This window comes from Argiope bruennichi, chromosome X2 (assembly GCF_947563725.1).
Source record: "Argiope bruennichi chromosome X2, qqArgBrue1.1, whole genome shotgun sequence".
Taxonomy (NCBI): Eukaryota; Metazoa; Arthropoda; class Arachnida; order Araneae; family Araneidae; genus Argiope; species Argiope bruennichi.
In genome coordinates, this window is record NC_079163.1 from 22344797 (window position 1) to 22359051 (window position 14255).

The 14255-nt window shown below is 29.5% G+C and overlaps 1 protein-coding gene across 2 annotated transcripts in view; it reads left to right on the forward strand.

The window, feature by feature from the left end:
• Positions 1-8092: 8092 nt before the first annotated feature.
• LOC129960125 (la-related protein 1B-like) overlaps positions 8093-14255 on the forward strand; it is a 42378-nt gene continuing 36215 nt past the window's right edge. For both annotated transcript variants that reach the window (XM_056073265.1, XM_056073266.1), the window contains exon 1: positions 8093-8412. The gene's annotated coding sequence lies outside the window, so the exon portion shown is untranslated. The remainder of the gene's footprint in view (positions 8413-14255) is intronic.

Consider the following 14255-nt stretch of genomic DNA (forward strand, 5'->3'; position numbering starts at 1 on the left):
TTAGAAAATACAGGGTTGGGATTTACTCGCTCTGGAGGTAAATTCCCCATTAATTGGTCTAAAGGAGTAGGTTTGCACCTAAAACAAGTTATACAGTTGCGCAAAACCTTTCTTGCGATATTTTTGCCTCCAATGGGCCAAAATTCTTGCCGAACAAAATGTAATAATGATTGAGGTCCTGCGTGAAAGTTCCTTAAGTGATAATACTGGAAAATTAGAGTGGTAATTTTGTGCTTTTTAGGCAGTATTATCTGATGTTTATGATTATAACTAACATCTGCATGAACCAATCTACCACCTACTCTTAACAAATTATCTGCATCTAAAAAAGCATTTAAATGACTTACAGGACCCTTCTTCAAAGTTACTCCGTTTTTTAGGGCCTTTATCTCTTTATAAAATTCACTTACCTGAATAATCTCCATTAATTTCCTTTTTGCTCTTTCCAATTCACTATTTGTGATTGGACCGGTAATTTTTGTTTTATTCTTAATATTGAATAAAAACCTGCAAATAAAACTAAATACACGAATTAATTTTACATAGTCATTACTTATGGCTAAAAAATCCTCAAGAAATGAAATATTATTTACAGAAGATAAACTAATGTTTGACTGTGATTTAAGTTCAGTCAGATATTGTTCATCTGAAATTGCAGACTCATCAAGTTCACTAGAATTATTTTTAGAGTCCGGTAAATAGTCAGGACCACGCCACCATAAGTCGTTGGTTAAGAGTTCATGAGGGTTCAAACCTCTAGATACTACATCAGCAGGATTCAGTTGGGAAGAAATATGTTTCCACTGGAAGTTTTCTGTGAGAGTTTGTATCTTTGATACTCGAGTAGCGACAAAAGTTTTTAGTTTATATGGAGGTGTTTTTATCCAGGCAAGTGCAATTGTTGAATCGGTGTAACAGATTGTTTCACTGATTAGCATCTGAAGAGAAGGACGAATTCTTTCTATCAACTGCGACAGAAGGAGACACGCTGACAACTCCAAACGAGGGATCGAAATTACTTTAATGGGAGCAACTCTTGATTTACTGGCAATAAGTTTATTGACAGCTGTGCCATCTTCCATAATAGATTTCATATAAACTACCGCTCCGAAAGCAGCTTCAGAAGCATCAGCATAACCTACTATAACAGTTCTTTCATAAGATTCTGTCAAGATATATCTAGGAACTTTGAGATTTTCAATTACTTTCAAAGATGTCACAAAATTCGACCATTCTGGCTGAATAGACTGGGGGAGAGTATCTTCCCAGTTCAATTGTTGGATCCATAATTTTTGCATAAAAATTTTGGCCTTTGTGATAACCGGACCAACGAGACCTAATGGATCATATAAACGAGCGATAACAGATAACACGCCTCTTTTAGTGTAGAAAGGCTTGATCTTTAAGTCTACCTTAAAGAGAAAATAATCTTCTTTTGGTTGCCAATTCAGACCCAAAGCCTTTACTGAAGAATGTCGATCAACGAGAAAATATTGGTGGTTAGTTTCCTCAGTGCTATTGTTTATGAGTTCAGATGAATTTGAAGTCCATTTATGAAGCTCCATGCCACAAGTTTGCAGCATTTGTATCAACTGCCTTTGTAATTCCTGGGCTGCTTCTAAAGTAGCAGCACCCGAGACGAAATCGTCCATATACACGTCTGTTAGTGTAACTTGCGAAGCTAACGGAAATTTTTTCGCTTCATCCAAAGCGAGTTGCTTCAAACAACGAATGGCCAAAAATGGAGCCGATTTTGTGCCGTAAGTGACAGTGTTAAGGCGATAAGTAGTTGGAAACTCATTCATATCATCTTTCCATAATATTTTTAGGAGATTTCTTTGCGATTCATCAATTAATATTTGACGGTACATCTTTTTAATATCTGCCGTAAATGCGTATTTATAAGTCCTAAATCTAGTCATTATTTCAAAAATATTTTCTTTCACTGCACCGGCAAGAAGCAAATCATTTAGACTTTGTCCCGATGTACTAGGGGCACTGGCATTAAATACAACCCTTAATTTTGTGGTTGAGTTTTCAGGTTTATAAACTCCATGATGCGGCAAATAATAAGATCCTTCACACATGTCATTATTCACTTTTTCCATATGACCCAAATTTTCATATTCTGCAATAAATTCCTTATATAAATTTTGCATCATGGGATTCTTATGCAATCGCTTAACTGTTTGGTTAAGTCTAACGTTGGCTAAGGCTTTAGAATCACCCAACAAACCTTCTTTCATCGGCATTTTAACTACGAATCGACCATCCTTATTTCTGGTGTGGGTTTCTTTAAAATGAGCCTCGCAAAACTCTTCTTCACTACTAAGAATAGTATTTTCTTCACTAATATTTTCCACTAACCAGAATTTTTCGATTACTTTTTCAATATTTTCATTTCGGGAAACTAAAGTACATAAATTAGTACATGGCTCCTGATTATTTGTATTTACATAGCCACCAGCGACATAACCAAATACAGTATTTTGAAATATTAATGAATTTAGAGATGAACGTATTTGTTCACCCTTAACAATTTCAAAGAAGGTTTCAGCACCCAAAAGGGCATCGATTTTGGAACTCCGTGTAAATTCCGGATCACCAAGCATAACCTGTGGAATTTCTAAATTCTCTAAATTAACATTTGTTGCCGGAACCATATCCGTAATTTTATCTATTACAAAAAAGGTTTGTGATAAAAAGAAAGATCCATTACAATTGGCTATATTTGCAACAGCCTCATATTCAATCGAAGTAGAAATTCCTCCCAATCCAGAAACCGATGTATTTATTTTTTGTTTTCGCAAATTCGCATTGTCCGCAAACTGCTTTGTTACAAAATTTGCCTGAGAAGCACTGTCAAGTATTACTCTAGCCCTCGAGAAGTGGCCATAAATATTCTGAATAAGTACTATTGCAGTTGGAAGTAGAACGCTTTTATTTTTTACGACTAAGCAGGCAGAGGAAGTATGCTGTGGATCGGCCAAGGTCACATCTGTGGGGGATAAATCAGCCCTCTGCTCCGAAGGAATTGCTTCGGAATGAGTAACATTTTCTCCTCCGATCGAAGGTTTGCGATGTCTGTGCAAGAGATAATTGTGATTACCATTGCAGATGTTACACAAATACTTAGATTGGCGACAAAAAGCTAATTTGTGCCCTGGTTTTAAGCACAACACACACAGAGAGAGTTTTTTAACCATATTAAAACGTTCCACAGCATTTAAATCAAGAAAACTTTTGCATTTATAGATAGGATGATTTGCTGGTAGACGACAAACAGGACACTTTGATGAAGTGTCATTTACCTTTGTTACCAAAGTACGAGGTTTAGAACTTTGGGAAATAAATTTCGATTTTGGTGGTTGAACGATATTACTTTGTAAATTTTCTAAAATTTGACATCTTTTTTCAATAAATTTTATAAAGGTATTCCAATCAGTTAGCTCATTTGACGTCAAAGTCATTTCAAATTGTTTACGCGATTCTTTATCCAATTTCTGCATAATAATATTAATCAACATAGCTTCACTTAGTTTATCCAAATCTAAATCCAATAATTTTAAAGCTCTTAAATGTTTATGTAATTGATCAACTAATGATCTTAAATCTTTGGCACTTTCATTGTGCAACTTTTCAATCGAAAATATTTCATTAATGTGAGTATTAACAATAAGTCTTTTATTATCAAATCTATCTTCCAAAGCTTTCAATAAGGAATGAAATGTATCGTCATTCGATATCATCCGAGCCGCACTTCCAACTAAGCATGATTGTAAATAATAAAGCTTTTGCGACTCTGAAAGTTGTTTGTTAGAAGAAATTAACGAATCAAATTGAGCTTTAAAAATGTTCCATTCCTCAAAATTACCCGAAAATTTTGGTAATGGGATTTCTGGCAGCTTGATATTAACATCATTAGATTTATTAATTTTTGCATTCCCATTTTCATGCATGCAATTATTAAAAAGTTTTTTCAAGCTTACCTCCAATTTTAGGAGATCCGAGTCGATATCCTCGAAGCTATTTTCAATTTCCACTAAATCTTCATCTCTTTTCACAACTTTGTAGTAGTCTTGTCTTAAAAGTTCAAACTGTTGATTTAATTTACGCACTTTATCCAACTTGACTTCAATTTCTTCTATTTCAACATCCTCAAACTGCTGATCCTTTATTGACGTTAATAGTCTAGTTATTTGCGCCTTGATTCCACCACGAGTCCTATTTAACGAAGTAATGTCTTTCTCCATTATTATTTACTATTCAAATCGAAATTTAATTAAAATTCAAACTCCGGCTCGACGGACCAAATTTTATGGTACGAATTTACCATAAGTTAAGCTGGTTCATTCAATTTTTTAATAAGTGGACTGTATTCTTTAAAAATCAAACGACAATTCGAAAGCCAACTTTTTATTTCATCGAGGTGCAACGACCCCGCAACGAACTCCTCAGTACGAAACTGTTTTTCAAACTGACCCCATGTCAGCAGGGTTACAATAATTTTATCGCTGAAGCCAAGTCAGCATAGGTTTGCTACATTCCTTACAAAAGGCGCCAACAAGGCCGTAACAGGCGTCATACGGATCATCAGTCAGAATCAAGGCCGAATAAAAAGTCTCAACCTGAAAGTAAAAGGAAATAGTTTTCTTAGTTTAATTTATGCAGCCAGGGACAACAATAAATGCAGCCGCTTACTGCTCTACCATTAATAAACTTCGACGTAAAATAAGAGATATGGCCTTCTGATGTCTCGAATTTTTTTGCTTCATGACAATGTCAAACCCTATTATGCCAGTCGAATCCGAAATCTGATCAGATCTTTTAATGGGAGCAAATTTACCCCCCATTCCTCCCCCAGCGAATAGTCCAGATTCGACACAGAACGATTTTCATTTGTTCCACTGCCTAGAGCAATTTCTCGGCAACAAACACTTCGCCACAGATGATGAGGTGAAAGAAGCAGTTAAAGATTGTTTAACCTCAAAAGTAGCAAACTTCTACGACATATATATACACTTTCTATTGTAGAATGTAATAGAAAATATTTAAATAAACATAGAAACTAAGTAGGAAGATAAGAAATATGTAAAGAATTAAGTAAAGAAAATGATTTTTTTGAAATAATCTGTGATGATTTATATTTTATAAGAAATCGAACCTTACATTCCGAATAACCTTGAATGATGTTAAGATGTTCGCCTGTAAGACGAATTAAAAAAAAAAAAAAAATTGAAACCAAAGTTATTTTTATGAGTTAAATTCAGCCGTTCTTTATGTCCACAGTGTTCATGACTAAATAACTTTTTAAAGCCTTTAGTTCCCTCTCTCATTTGATTGTTATTCAATGAATTAAATAAATATCTGGATTTCTTAAAAATTTAAGTATGTTTATAAAAATTACTGTTATCCCTTAAAAGGGCTATTTTTTTCTAGGCATATTATGTTAAAATATTTTAGGCTTGAAATTAGAATAAGGAAAGGGATTCATTTAGTTTATTAAATGAATTTAATTTGATTAATTAATTAATTTGGTTAATTAATAATTAAATAACAAATCAAGACACATCATTTTGTCTGAGATAAAGAACTGAAGCATCTAAGTTTCTGTCTTTCTAAAAAGAACTTATGCCAACCTACATAATTTCATACAAATATTGATAAATTTGGTGGGAAGCATACTTCCCACGGCCCTAGAAAGATTTATTAAATTGTTAAACTTCCTATCAATAAACATAGTTTCAATGTTTTTTTTTTAAATTTCATTAATTGTTTATTCATTATGTGCTGTGAAATATAATGAATGAATCATTCTTTGCCTACTTTAATTTACAATTCATTATTTTCTCCTGCTGCATTTTTGTATAAATTTTATTTATTATTATTATTATTGATAAATCGAACTTTTGTGATAGCTTCCATTTGCATGATTTGCTTACAAAAACATTATTTGTTTTAACAGATATGTAAATGTATACATGTATAAATTAACATTGGATGTTCGTGATGAAATAAATAAAAAACGAAATGAAGATTTTTCAAATATTGGGAAGAGAAATAAGATTTTTTTCGTTCCAATGTAATAAATATGATGACGATGAATAAAAACGCAGTTGAATCTCGAAACAATTGTTTTAATATCAAGATAAAATTTTTTATCCTTTATAAAAATTTTGATATTTTGAAATATTACGATTTAACACTTTTCTACAGAGCTATTTAAATAATGATAAGCATTTTGACTTCAATCTGGAAAATCTTTATTTTCCTAAATTTTGCATATGATTTGCAATTGCAGTTTTGCATTATTTATCTATTTCTAATGTATTTTGTGTCTGAATTCTCAACTGGCGTAATTAATGGAATATCTTTCTTTTGACTGGAATTTTCACTTACTTCTTGATTTGGTAGAGTTTTAAAATTGTACCCATATTTGTATTTTTTATGACTATACACGATTTTTTTTTTTTAGAATTTACATATGAATTGATCTATCAATTTACTTAAATTTTAATTTCATGTTAGTTGCACCATTTGATAGTGGATTTAAGAAAGAATTTCAGTTTAAGACTCCATAATATATATAACAGTAATTAATGATTAAAAAGCAGAAAATAATTAAAAAAATAACTTCTATCTTCTTATTCACGAGTAAACATAATTTTTAAAAAGTGTTTTTTATTAAATCAGTTTTATATTCAGGATGGAAGTTGGCTGACCAGATACCATCAAAAATTGTTTCCATTTGGGCCCTACATCTCCTAATATCAGAAATCCGCAACTGAAGATAAATTCTGACTCGTTCTTTTAGAAAAATTAATTCAGAACAGCATTTTACGAGCCCTTCCTCAAAGAATTTATAAAACAAAGTTTTTAAAACACATCTTTAAGAACAGAAATTGAAGTAGAGTTAAAAAATTAATTTTATTAATTTGAATTATTTTTTACTTTTTAATCGCAACTATGTTTATTTTGGGAAGTTTTCAGATCAGTTTCTTTATTCAATTCACTATTAGGATGATGCGACTAGTACGGAATCAGGAAATGCCTAAAAACATTATTATGATATCTTCACGATATTGTTCGGCGTTCAGAATTTTGATCGATAGCGAGGAGATAGTATAAAATATCTTGTGCTAACAGGAAATAAAATCAAATTGAATTTATTTATTAATTGAGGATTAAGTTCTAAAAATATAAAAATAGTGTATAGACATAGAAAAGACACATAAATAAACAAAATTTCAGAATTCTAGCTGCCAAAAAAAAAATCGATTACAGTATTTCATTTTTACAAACATGAAACCTGTATACGTTTAATAAAAGTGTATGAAAAACTATCTTTTAATTTCTTGAACTCACTATTCTGCTTTACAAAATTTTCACAACCGTATTATATGCAAAATTTCTGTCATGTAGAAGGAGGCCGTTGATGCCTATTAAGTTGAATCTCCTCTCTATATTTCAAGTTCAGCAGTTTGATCGAACTTTCGAAAATAAAGAATAAGAATTTAAAAAATAACTTAGAAGAAATAGTATCATTGTATTTCGGACAAGTCGCTCTAAGTGATTTTATGAATAAATCTTGTGCATTCAATAGCTCTTTTTAATTTTTGAGGTATTTCTTATTTCTCATCTTAAAATTTGCTAGAAATTTCTCTGAATGAATAATAAAATTGGTTAACTATGAGTTTGATAGCTTTAATCTAAACAGAAGTGCATCTTTTACTGTTCACTATGCTTTCAGGTGATTTAATACATTATAATTTATAGCACATTTCATAATTAATAACTAGTTAAACAACACCTGAACAACTAAACTCATTGTATTGCTCCCTACTCACACATGTTTTCTATCGATTAAATTTCTAAATTTACGAAAGAAGTTAAGAAACTAATAATTATATTAATTTTTATATTAATTTATTGCAATCAAAAGAGATTATTTATGTTATCAGCGTTATAGAGATAAGCACAGCAAACGTGCAATTTAATATGTAGACGCTGTGATTGCTGATTTCCAACTTTATGCGCATGCGTCCGAAAAATCAACCAATCAAAAGTGCCTTTACTTTGCCCATGCACAAATCGGTCCGAAGAGACGAAGTATCAACAAAGTCTATACTCTCTACTCGAGATAAGTATATTCTCGTATCTCGTGGTACTTGTGTTGTGCCTACGTAGTTCACGTTGAATTTAGAATACATAAAAACTAATTATACACTTATGAAATTTCTCATTATTACTTTATAATTTAAGCATAAAATTTTTTCCTTGAGCTGTAACTGTTGGTTTAATACTATTTTGACTAACTTGCTAATTTCGTACGAATCTCAGGAAGCACGTTTCGCCATATGGCTATTTCGATAAGGAGTTTGTAAAACTTCTTTATTAACACTAATTTTGAAGGTAAGTCTTGTTTATAGTATCATTTAAGTTTTGCCTTGTTGTTAAGACTTAAAATAGTTGTTTTTTGGGTGTTTCAGATTTTAAATAAAAAATTAATATAGTTTTATTCCTTTGGACTTTGTGGAGCACGTTGTTTTTTAAATGTGTTATAATTAATTTTAATCATTTTAAATTAATGTCTGTAAATTAAAATTTTGTTTTTTCAGCCTAGATAGTTTTGAAAGGTATTGTCAGTATGAAATTTTTCGTTATTTCTCACCTTGGTTTCATGTTCAATAAGTTTGTGTACATGCGCATCCCTCAGTATGCCGGGAGTGTTTGTTTATAGGTATTCACGTTGAGTATATGTGAAGCCCATTGAGTTCTCTTGTACGTGTATTAATTTTGAAAATAGTTTCACACATTATTTTATGAACACTTTAAATTAATTTTTATTTTATTTTGTAATTATACTAATTTAGCGATTTTTACATATGCGATATCTTAAAAAAATTTAAAGGTCTGCGATAAATTTAGTTTATATGGTAGAATAATAGTTGGATTGAACTAAAATAAAGATGAAATTCAGCGCTGTTACTATTTTTATCCTATTTATGTCTATTTATTCTGCGATTTTGTATAACTTATATTGGCATTAATTATTCTCTCAATGAACTAAGTAAAATTTTGTAAATTCTATAAATCGCACTTAATAACATATCATAAATGACATTTTTGTACACGAAATGCAATAAAAAAAATATGCTTGTGTCATTGTCATAGTATGTTTATTGACAATCCAAGGCTTTTTCTTCTTATATTACTTAAATTTTTTGTCTTTACACGTCTGTTTTTTAAAAAGGAATTTTGCTATTTAAAACAATCTAAATTATTTTAGTTTTCTGTTTCGTGTCAGTTGAAATATTGATTAGCACCTCCAAAGCATAATTTCTCAGTAAACTTTGAAGAGCATATCAAAGACTATATGAATTCTTATGCGATTCAGATTCTATGTGACATGTTGATGTATTTATGTATAAAAATCTTCCTATTACAAGATATGTGTATTTGACAGTGGTATTCTTTTATTTCAAGTTGTACTTATTGAAACTTTGGAGGAAAAGAAATGCATTTTAAATACTTTTATGTCTAATAAAGCTAAAATCTTCTTCACTTTGAAATAATGCTTTGAAACTTTTTCCTGTGCATTTAAACTTATCTTATAAATTGAAAAGAATTTTATTAAATGTTTATTTTAATATAAAATAATGGAGGAATAGAAATAAAATTAAGGAAAAAATAAAGCATTTTTAATTTTTTAAGAAGTTTTAACATTATAAGCATACATTATTATAAATGAAATATTTTTCAAAAATTCAAAAGGTATGAGATGTAATGTGTTTAAGTTTTTAAGGAGATCAAAACTTTTAACTAATAAAAAATTAATAATTTAGCTAAGTTTGCTTATCAGGAAATATGTATTTTATTTAAACTTTGTGTTTAGTACTTAAGCTGTTTGAAAATAATTGAGGGGGGGATATCCAGTTCCTTATTAAAAATTGGTAATTTTTTATTTTAATTTTATCATCTAAACTTTGTATAAGAAAATGCAGATCTAATACTTTATAATAATCTCTTGATTTCTTCAAAGAAAACAAAAACAATTATCACAGTGTAAATGTTTGATTATATCGATTTACGGTATTCTTAACATGGTAACAAAAGCTTCAAGTTTATAATGTATAGAAAATAGGAATAAAAATGATTCCTGCTTTAAGACTTTATCAAGGGTCACCTTTAGGTAAGGGTTTATTTTTCAGGCATAATTGTTTATGGATTGTGGTATTTTTAAGCTGCACATAAAAAAAAGCTAAAATATTTTATATTAGAATCGTCTCTGTAAACTTTTTTCTACCTAAGTTTCTTGTATCCAATAAGATGTTGCCCGAGGCAAACTACTACTTGTGAAAGTAATATACTGTTCTGTTTTATAAGCTTCAATAAAAATTATTGCATGAAGCATTGGAAAAACAGATTAATTTTTAATTAATAGAGCTGAATATCATTAAATTGGGAAAACATTGATTGTAATCGATTAAATTTAACTATAGTTTAGTTCCTATTCCAAAAGCATTCCAATATCAAATGGTTTAGTTCCAGTGTTTATTAAATTGTTAGTTCTGTTGAATGCAAATTGTAATTTGGTCTGTTCTAGTTTTTAACTCTTGGATCCAAAAAACATTTACTGGTTAAAATGGATATGTTAAGTTGATAACAAGTTATTTTAAGTTGATTTGTCTCATTTCGAATATTTTTAGGTATTCTCTGTTTAATCTTTTTGCTGTGTACTTGTAAATCATTGTAAAGTTAATTTGTTCTTGAATATGAATCATGGTAGATTAAGCCTACCATGATTCATAGTTTTTTTTGGGGGGGGGGGGGCACAATTTCTTCTTTCTGAACTTCTAAAATGACATTTTGCAAATTGTTAAAACTGTTTATATCAAAATTAAATCTTGATAAATTGAAGTAAAACACTATCAAGTCAGTTTCAGCCTTTTGTATACGGGGGTGGTGGTGGAGGACTTACATTTAAAAATAATATTAGTAATATAGAAAAATAAAATAATAAACAGCTACAATATTGTTTATAAGATCCTATATTTTTGTATTATGAAGCAAAATATTTTTCTAGAGTTAACTTGAGTGCTGTTCAGATTTTTGAAAATTATTCTAAAAATACTTGATTTTAATTTGAATTAGCTCAAGTATAAAGTCATTGTAAATTAAATGAATCTCAAAATTAAATCGCTTGTCGCAAGAAAACTATAAGCATTTGGAGGCACTTGCTTATTTAATTATAATGCTTTGATTAACTGTTTATGGAATAAGATAAAACTAACATTTTAAAGGTTAGAAGTTTTTTTAATCGAAAGTTTTTTTTATGAAATCGAAGAACATTTTATTTAATATTGTTTTTTAGCAATGAATTGCATTCATGCTAGTGTCTCATCATTTTAAAGTTAATTTGCTTGTAAGATCTTGATTTAAATTCCTGAAGAGCTTACTATAATTCTTTTTAGTTGCTGAGTTTTTTTTAAGCCTGTTTTTCTTCTAGCTTAGTATTATAAAGTATACACAATGGTTCTTAATTATGTAAGCTTTTCTTGTAAATATTGTTAAAGATTTTATTTTTGTTTTTTAGAATTAAGTTCTGATAGTTATATTACAGTACCTCAGAATTACATGATTATGTATACGATATTTTTAGGGCTTGCGAAAGTCTTTAGGGCGTTAAGGAAAGACCACAATTATGTGTTTTATTTTGAAAAGTTACTTTTTGTAGCAGTTTATTCTTTAAAGAAGTATTAGTTATCAATTTCTTTGTTATTTTGAAGTTAAAAAAAAACTTAAATGTTTAAATAGGAAAGTATGTTACTGTTGGAAAATATTCTTTCTTTCTCATGGTTTTTATATTAATGCAATATTAATGAAGTAATTCTAGTTTTTGTGTTAGAAATATATTTTAGTCTGAAGGTATAATTGTTTACCCTTTGGTAAGTGCAGGGCACTTCTTGGTTCATTAAGTGTATTTTTTCCCTCTAAGCCAATTTCTTATTAGTTTTAGCTACTTTTACTGATCATTAAGGAACTGAAGATTGATGAAATTTACTTTCAGTCATCCGCCTTTAAGCACCTGAAAACTCAATTGTATGCTGAGATTGCCATACTTAAGTTTATATTTTTTTCACTTTGCCTATATATTGTAATTATTCATTATAAAATTTGAATCTTTTGTAAAAATGAGAAATGTCTGCTTGAAATCAATATCGTATATTAGACATATTTTTAAAGATGCCGGAAGTGTAATTTTATGACCAACAGAAGAATCAGTTGTATTGGTAAAATGTGTGCATCTTATAATGTCACAAAAGCAATTATTTTTAATGTAAACCCATTAAGTGCAAAGCCTATTTTTGCTTCCTCTTTATCTAGCCTGCAATATTTGATTGGCCATACCAGAAATCTATGCTAAGTTACGGTAAGATAGCATGTGTTTAGGTTCATTATTTTGTGATATCCAGATTAAAATTTAAACAATATAATTTCTAATACATATCTGTCAACAATGACTAACATAGCCTGAATGAAAATTATATTGTCAGTCAACCATGAGATGCCATCTTAATGAAAAGTACAAAGTCAACGACTGATGGAATATGAAAATATATTAACATGGTGTTTAATGTGAAAAACACTACTTATGAAAAATTTTATTTATTAAAAATAAAGTTTGGAGCTTTCCCTATGCATTTGTTAACTCTTTGCTGGTAAAGTATTAAAAATATCCAAGCCAGAATATTAACTTGCTATTTTCTATTTTGAGATTTAAAAAATTCATTCCTTGAAAATGATTCTCCTCATTTTCTTGTCAACATTCAATTGAAAGGTAAGACTTCCTATTCAAGCACTAAAAAAAAAAATTAAAGAATGTGTTTATATGTGTAAGATTTATTTATATTTAAATTATAGTAATATGAAATGTAAAACTGATTCGGATCACAATTTTATTCTTTAATATACATACAAGTTTATAAATATCAAAGTCGGTACTAATTTGTGATTTTTTTAACAACCAATGATGAATCTGAAATTTTAATGTAATGAAAATTTCTTTTACTTCTATTATATTTCCTCTCCCTTTCTCAAGATTGTTATATTTATCAGGGTGCGTAGTGTCATGAAAAGTGTTTAAAACGTGCTTCAATTTTAAAACCATTTTAAGCGCATTAAAAGTGCTTAATTTTGAAAAAAGGTCCTTAAAAAGTGCTTAATTTTCTCAAGATGTGTAAAGAAAACTTTTTGGGGGGTTCCCCACATATATGTATTAAGATAGCAAATTTGTATTAAAATTATACTGAATGCCTTTTTTTCCCCATTACCTCTTCAATGATGTGCCATGTTTATTGAAATATTGGTATTCTTACCATGCCATGCTTCTTACGATTCGAAAATCATTTGAACTTTATTGGAATTCAAAGATGGTGAAGATTTTGTTATCTCGCATAAATATACATGTAACCTTTTTATGTATTGAAAAAAAATAAGCAGATTGGTCCGATCAACAGAAAATAAGAATACAGTAGGATGAATTTGGTGTGCCAAAGAGATATATCGAACATAGGAGAAGCTGCTCTAAAAATATTCAATATAAAGCCTCTTTAGTACATTACACATTCAATCATTGCTCTCGACAATATGTCGTTTATAAGCAATCTCTTGAACAACCTGTTCGGAGGGATTTTACAGTACTGTACTGAATTTGATTCATTGTTATGTGCAATTACGTTAGCTGATTGCTGAAGCTCTAGGGTGAAATTTTAACTTGAAGCTATAGGTTTTCAACTATTGTAATTTCTTTCATGTTTTTTAATGTCTCCATCCATTTGAAAATTTTTATTTGGATCAATATCGACAAATTTTAATTTATGTGAAGTCCTACTGGATCTGGTATTTAAAATTTTTAAAGAAAAAGAGAAAAAAAAAAAAAACTTTTATTCTTTAGGGTTTAAATTTTATCATTTTGGTAATGATTTTTGCTTTTTCTCTTTTTGAAACTTGCATTTTTTCCCCCTCATACAAAAAAAAAAAAAAAAGAAAATTCCTATCCATATAGAAGTTTGTTCTGATTGACAGAGTAACATTAAACACAAACCACTGAAGTGAGGAACACAAGATTTGGCAGAAAGTACTTCTTGGATATTTGAAACCTATTAAGAATGGATTTTTGAAAGTTTTAATTAGAGTAATGAAAAAATAAAAACAGAATTTTAAAAATGTTTCCGCTATAATATTGCAAGTAA